The sequence below is a fragment of the Chrysochloris asiatica genome, unplaced genomic scaffold (genome assembly GCF_000296735.1).
Source record: "Chrysochloris asiatica unplaced genomic scaffold, ChrAsi1.0 scaffold00107, whole genome shotgun sequence".
Classification (NCBI taxonomy): domain Eukaryota; kingdom Metazoa; phylum Chordata; class Mammalia; order Afrosoricida; family Chrysochloridae; genus Chrysochloris; species Chrysochloris asiatica.
The window spans coordinates 2344157-2352305 of NW_006408625.1; the positions used below are offsets into that span (position 1 = coordinate 2344157).

At 40.9% G+C, this 8149-nt stretch overlaps 1 pseudogene; it reads right to left on the reverse strand.

Moving 5' to 3' along the window:
* The window catches only part of LOC102813308, a 15355-nt pseudogene extending 10032 nt beyond the window's left edge, over window positions 1-5323 (reverse strand).
* Window positions 5324-8149: the final 2826 nt, after the last annotated feature.

Below are 8149 nucleotides of genomic sequence, written 5' to 3' on the forward strand. Positions count from 1 at the left end.
GGGGGTGGCAGCGGTGGTGAGGTTGGCCCAGGATCGAGCATTGTTTCGTTCTGCTGTGCATGGGATCGCTATGAGTCGGTTCTGACTCGATGGCACCTAACAACAACAACAACATCCTGAGGGGCTCATTTTCTGGCACTATATCTGACGGTGTTTCTCTGCTATTCATAAGGTTTTCAGTGACTAAATATTTGGAAGTAGTTTGTCACTCTTTCTTCCTAGTCTGCCTTCATCTGAAAGCTCATCTGAAACCTGTCCACCATGGGTGACCCAGGTGGTATTTAAAATATCCCTGACATAGCTTCCAGAATCACAGCAACTTACAAGCCAGCACAGTATGACAAACTGAGAGACAAGTGGGTACATCAAGTAGTAACTGACAAATAGTATAAAGCTCTGGTGGAGTCCTGGTATGGCACCATAGGATAAGCACTGGACTGCTAACCACAAGGTTGGTGCATCACACCTACCAGCATCACCAGTTGCTCCTTGGAACCCTATACAGGGTCACTATGAGTTGGAATCTATTGATGGTACTGAACAGACAGACAGATAGATAAAGACCTGGTGATCTACTTATGAAAAATCAGCCATTGAAAACCCTATGGAGTGTAGTTTTGCTCTGACACATGTAGGGTTGTAATCAGTTATAATTAACTGAATGGTAAGTGGTATTGGAATCACTGATGACATTTTTTCCCACGATGTAAGAAACAGTTTGGAACGATTCACTCCAGGGGCAGTGCCCTGACTGGATTGTTGAATTGTTTCTGCTATTTGTACACTTAAGGAGCTCTGGTAGCATAGTGGTTATGAGTCGGGCTGTGAACCACAAGTTCAGCAGTTCGAAACTACCAGCTGCTCTGTGAGAGAAAGATGAGGCATTCTGCTCCCGTAAAGATTTACAGCCCCAGAAACCCTGTTCAGGGTCGCTATGGGTCAGAACCGATTCGACGGCACTTATCAACAACAACAAGGCTGTCCTGGATTCTGGTAGTTTTTGATCCTCATACCTTGTTTCTCTAGCTTCCCATCAACTCTCTGAACTTCCTAAAAGATCCTGTTAAAAATACTATTCCAATTGGTTTGGATAGTCTGTCGTTTGATGTTCCAAAGAGATCGTAGTGACCCACTTGATGGTTCATATTTATCCATTTCTTTCTTCTTTCTATAGATTAAATTCCAATATACCAACTCCAACTTCAGATCGTTGGGAAAAGCAGCAACTATTCAGAGACTCTCTCAAGTAGTCACTGTGAAAAGTAGATGCAATAATATATTTATATTATTTAACAATACCTAACCCATGCAGGGACTCCTGGTGTGGTGCTGTAGGATAGCATGGGACTGCTAAACACAAGGTTGATGGTTCAAACTCACCAGTTGCGCCACAGAAACCTTGTACTGAGTCACTATGTGTCAGAACGGACTCGACTGCATTCAACAACAACAACAACAATATATGCAGAAGGAGCCCTGGTAGTGTAGTGGTTACATGTTGGGCTGCTAACTGTAAGGTCAACAGTTTGAATCCACCAGTCACTCCACAGGAGAAGATGAGGCTTTTTGTTCCCATAAAGATTGATAGCCTTGGAAACTCTATACAGCGTGACTATGGGTTGGAACCAACTCAACAGCACACAACTACCGCCACCACAACCAACACCACCAGGCAGTGTTTCATTGAAACAGCACCAGGCAGTGTTTCACTGTGTCATACAAGAGTGCACTGACTCATAGAGCAAACCACCTCCTCCTTGAAGCAAAGATGTCACTTTGATGACTAAGATTCACTTGACCCAAGCCTGAGTCTTTCCAATTTCCTCATTATAGGCAAAAGTGGACGATGAAAAAAGTAGACACAGAAGGACTGATACAGTTGAATGTGGTGCTGGGTGAAGAATATAGAAGATACCAAGGACTGCCAGAAGAACGGGCAAATCAATCTTAGAAGAAATACAAGCAGAATGCCCCTGAGAAGCAGGATGGTGAGACTTTGGAAACATCGTCTCGAAAAGGATGTCCTGTTTGGTAAAGTGGAGGGTTAATGAAAACAAGGGAAACCCTCAGACAGACATGAAAGTCATAACAATGGACACAAATATGCCTAGGACCATGAAGATGGCACGGGACCATCTGACACCTAACAGAGGACAGTGTTCCGTGCTGTTATACATAAGTCAAAGCCAACTGGAAGACAACTAAGACCAAGATACTTTCTGCTCATTTGAATGCAGAAAATAACAATGCTAACGTTTTCTTTTTTCTCTCAGTCCCCTGATACCCCACCACTAACACCACCACCCCACACACATACACCCTAGAGAGCGTGGGAAAGAAAAAAATGAACTCTACTCCACTGGACCTTAGTTATCTAATATTAATCACCTGGTCATGAATTGTTTGCCTGAAGGCAAAGAAATAGAATGCAGAATTTCTTGATCATTTTTTCAACTAGAAGTGGGAATTGCTTTCTTTTCAGAAATATCCTACAAGTTCTAGCTTATTAACACATTTTATTTTTTTAAACAAAAACCCATCTTTTTTTTTTTTCTTTTCAGATTTCTGTCTTTTGCTTTGTTTTGCTTCCCTGCCCCAATCCCTGATCATCACTAACCTTCTTTTGTCTCTGTGAATTTGCCCATTCTAGATATCTTACACGATTTGTCCTTTTGTGTCTGGCATACTTCACTCAGCATAATGTTTTCAAGGGTCGTGCATGTTGTGGCATGACATATAACTCCATTTCTCTTAATATTCCATTGTATGTATTCACCACATTTCATTTATCTGGTCATCTATTGATAGGCTTTTAGGTCATTTTCACTTTTGGGCTGTTGTGAATAGCATTGCAATGAACACTGGTGTACAAGTATCTGTTTGAGTCACTGCTTTCAGTTCTTTTGGATAGATACATGCACCTAAGTATGGAATTGTTGGATCATATGGTAATTCTATGTTTAACTGTTTTAAGGAGGCACCAAATGATTTTTCACCGTGGCTCTACCATTTTTAATCTCAGCAGCAATAGGTGAAGGTTCCAATTTCTCCATATTGTCACCAAAACCTGTTGTTTTCCAATTTTACAAATATAGTCATCCCAATATATAGATTGTCTCTTCACTTTGTTGATTTGGCCACCAGATTGAAACTTTAATATAAAATGAGAGAGTCTGATTGCCCAAAGAAATGTACCTGAACACCAGGTTTTGAGTTCTATAAAAGACATTTCTATGCTCAAAATTTGAATTTTTAATGAAAAATTTTAGGGTTTTATCATTTTTTTTTTTATTTTTTTAGAAAACATGTGTAAAGTACTTTTTTCCCCTTCACCTAGACTTAAAACAGAATATCAATTAAAAGGAAACATGGAATTTTCCAGGAAGCAAATATCAGTAATTTGCTTATCTTTGCTTTGCTGTTATTTACTTGATGTCCAGTTGTCTCTGACTGTTAGCAACTGTATGTAAAACAGGACAAAACCTTGGTGTGTTCTGGGCCACCCTCATGATGGTTGGTGGAGGAACCCAGTGTTGTAACTCTCATGTCAATTCAGCTCACTGAGGGCTTCCCTTGTTACCACTGACCCAACAAGACAGCCATGACTAGGGACTGGATCTCTGCTGGAGATACTCTTGTATGTGGCAGATTATTGTGTTAGCTGCCATTGAAGTGGATAGGTGTTGTGACCCATAGGATTTTTATTGGCTGATTTTTAGAAGTCTATCACTAGTCCTTAAGGAGCTCTGGTAGCATAGTGGTTACAAATCAGACTGCTAACCTCAGGGTCAGCAGTTCGAAACTCCCAGCTGCTCTGCAGGAGAAAGATGAGGCTTTCTGCTCCTGTAAAAATTTACAGCCTTGGAAACCCTGTGCAGGGTCGCTATGGGTCGGAACCAACTCCACAGCACATAACAACCATCACTAGTTCTTACTTCTTAATCCATCTTATTCTGGAAGCTCTGCTGAAAACTGCTTAGAATTATGTTGTTGTTAGGTGCCATCGAGTCAGTACCAACCCATAGTGACCTTATTCACAGCAGAACGAAACACTTATAGCAACACACAAACCTCCACTGACACATGAGGTACATTGGCCAGGAATGCAACCTGACTGTCCTGCATGGAAAGAGAGAATTCTACTGAACCATCCATGTCCCCTGATACAGAAAATACATGTGTTTATATAGACAAACTGTGCATAAAATGATTCTTATATTTTTTACTAGATTGAAACTAAAAGTCAAAATGGCTAAATGTCAAGAATCCTCATCAGTAAAACAAAAACTTAACAATGAACACATCTATTCCATAGCCTATATATTTATTTATTGTGCTGGAAATTTAACAAAACGTACATCCATTCAACAATGTCTATGTGTATTATTCAGTGACACAAGCTGTGCAGCCATTCTCACTACACAACTAATTTATTTGAAAATGCCCAGAACTTTCGACAAGAAGGTTAGAATAATGTAACTGAAGTGATAATGTTGTTGTTGTTAAGTGCTGTTGAGCTGACTCCCACTTATAGAGACCCTGTATAGGGTTTCCGAGGAGCAGCTGGTGGGTTTGAACTGCTTTCCTTGTGGTTGGCAGTCCAGTGCTGATCCCACAATGCCACAGAATTCATTTGTTTTGATTATCTGATGTAGATTTCTTATCTCATCTTCCTATTTATTTGCTTGCCAACGGGTAAGTGAACCAAGCTTTGGTAGCCTCTAACGAAGAAGCTTTAGCTCTTACATTAAAGGCGATCTACATGTTGTCAATAAGCCGTACATGTGTCCAACATCTGTGCTGATGTTGTTGTTTGTTAAGTGCTGTCGAGTCAGGTCATAAGGTTTCCAAGGAGCAGTTGGTGAGCTTGAACCACCAACCTTGCAGTTCAAACAGCTGTGCAGTCTGATGCATTAACCCACAGCACCACACCAGGACTCCTATAGTGCTGTGATAATAGAAATACCTAAGTGGATGGTTTTAACCAATAGATATTTATTCCATCACACTTTAGGAGGGTGTTGTTGTTGCTATTGTTAAGTGCTGTTGAGTTGGTTCCAAGGTACAGAAACCCTGTATAGGGTTTCCAAGGAGCATCTGGTGGGTTTGAACTGCTGATCTTGTAGTTTGAAGTCCAGTACTGACCCTATAGTGCTATACCGGAAGTCCCTTTAGAAGTCCCAGGTCAGCACTGTGAGTCTATTAGCTCTAGGGAAACTTTTCTCTGTGTGTTGGCTCACAATTTAGGAGGAAGGCCCTTCTCTCCTTGCAGCATCTGTGGGCCCATTGCTCCTTGGAGATCATCCTGTGTCTTGACATCCATGTTCCCCTGGGTCTAGGAGGCTCACAGCTCTTCTTTTTTGGTGGTACTGAGGTTCCTTCCTCTTTTTAATTCTCTTTCCTTTAATCTCAAGTAAGATAAAAAGTGGTGTAGGTCCTCTTACACCAAATCAGGGCTGCGATCTGAATAAGGGTGTTGTATCCCATCGTAACTCCCCTATAACTGATTGGCTGATCACACCAGATCACATCATTGGTGATGATTATAGCATTACAAATCACTGAGAATCACAACCCAGCCAACCTGACATATATTGGTGGTGCATAGCTCAATTCATAAGGAGCTCTGGAATGAATCAGACTGCTAACCTCAGCCTCAGCGGTTCGAAACTACCAGCTGTTCCACAGGAGAAGGATGAGGCTTTCTGCTCTCATAAAGATTTACAGCCTCAAAAACCCTATACAGGGTCGCTGTGAGTCAGAACTGACTCCATGGCACATAACAGCAAGTTCAATTCATAACAATAGCTATCAAAAGTTGTATTGGTGAAGTTGTGTGATAGATACATTTATAACAACTACAATTACAACAAAAGAGTAAATACTGTTATGTATACAGCCAACCACCTCATGAGATTTGGTTCCTTGGTTTGGAGGTTTGTGGTTAGGGTTTTACAGGATATCCCAGTTAATTGGCCTAATAATTTGTTTAGTGCTTCTATTTTACATCTTAATTCACTGTGTGGTAGCTGAGGTCTTAAAAGCTCAAAAGTGGCTATTCAAGGCACAACAATTGTTCTCTAGTCGCCTGGAGCAACACAGGAAGAAGGAGAGTCAGGAAGAGGAAGAGGTGTTGGAATGTGAGGCCACTTGTCTCCATGAACAACTTCTTCCTTTGCCATGAGACCAGAACTGAATGGTGCCTGGCTCCCATTACTGAACCTAGAAGAATCCTGATCAAAAGGGGGAGAAAGGCAGAACAGAATTTCAAATTCTCATGGACTCCAGATGAAGGTTGGATGAATCTCTGAATCTATTATCCCAAGATCATCTTTAAACCTTAAACCAAATGTATCCCCTGAAGTCTTCTTAAAACCACATAATAGCTTAGCTTAACTAGTAAGAAAGATTTACTTTGAGCACAGTGTGGTTTTAAGATCTACCTCTATGGGATCATATTGACAATAGTAACTCAAATGATTATATAGGAAGCTTAGAGGGCAGTGCATTGAGGCTCATGAGGGAGGAACAATTCAGAAATGAGAGTGGAACAACTTGGAAAAGGAAGAATGAGAATGGTGGCACCGTCGAAATATGTAACCTGTGTCACTAAATTGTACATGGAGAAACAATTGAGTCTATGTATGTTTTGCTGTATATATTCTCAGCAACAAAACTGAAAAAGCAAACAACAACAAAAAAGAACTGCCCACAGGGTTAATATTTTTCAATAGTTGTGCTCTCTTCAACAGAACTTTTTTGGCTGTGATTAGAATGAATAACTAGGCACTGATAGACCAAATGTGCTGAGGAAGAAAACATTACCTGCTTGTTTGGTGAAGCAACACCACATACCTGCTGTACCTGGACCTCTTCCACCAATTAAGACATTAGTTTGATGGAACCACTTGTCAACATCATTATCCTGGTCACCACTAATTAGCCCTTACAGAGCGCCCACGCGGGATGACACTGCACTTGGCACTTGACAGACTATGAGGTAACCAAAGAATACAATTGACAAAGTAAACTGTTCAAACTGTGCAGTTGAATATGAAACATAATACAAACATACCTGTAAATCTGAGTGTACCTGGGTCACATATAGTAGAATAACACATTGATACTTATCACTGAGCTTCACAATGTGTTGTAATGTTACAGCAGTTTTAGATTCGTTAAAGCAGCTCTTGATCCATCGTCAAAGAAACTGAGGCCACTCAGAGAGGTGAAGCAGAGTTTTAGATTTTATTTAGCCAGCTGGCTCAGAGGAGCTACTTTCTCCAGATTCTGAGCACCAAATATAGGGCAGTGCAGACTTATATGGGGTCAGAATTGGGGCGGGGTTAGGTTGTGGACCTGTTTGAAGAGGAGGGAAAACAGAGGATTGTTTCTGCTCAGTAACCTGATTAACATTCTAGTTTGACTCCTGGGCAGAGAGGATTGGTCCAACTCATTAACCATTTTAGCTTGTCTTCTGAGTGGAGAGGGCAGTGAATGTTTTTACCTTTTCCTGTTCAGTAAAAGTAGGAAGCAGATGGTCTTTCCTCAAGAAAAGATGTTGAGAGAGACTACTGGTCTCTTTGAGAATCCTAGAACCAGACTCTAAAGATTGGGAAGGACATTTGTGGGCCATTGGGTTGAACTTGTAAGTAGGTTTTTTTATGATGTTCTGACTAAGGAGTGACCATCAAGACTAAGGATTTAGGAAATTTGCAGATCCCACGATAAGATTTAGTGGGTTAAGATTTGGAATTTCAGAGAGTTCCATAGTGAAATTCTGGACCATAACTCAATAGAAATTATCATAGGAGAACTATTATGCAAATGTTTCTAGTCTATAAAAGCCTTTAATATAAGTGATTTTACAAGCTTCCTACAAGATTTGAATAGGGAAATCCCCAGCAGGTTGTGTGTCACACCCACAGCAATACCAATTAAAAAAAAAAAAAAAAAATCTCTGTTGTCCACAAGACTCCCCAAAGTCAACAGGACCCAAGGCAGGGCAGTGAAGGATGATGGGATCTTCTCCAGGATCCCCCGACTTGCCCATGTTGTTGTTGTTGTCAGGTGCCATCGAGTCGGAACCGACTCATAGCGACTCCATGCACAGCAGAACGAAACAATGTTCAATCCTGGGCCAACCTCA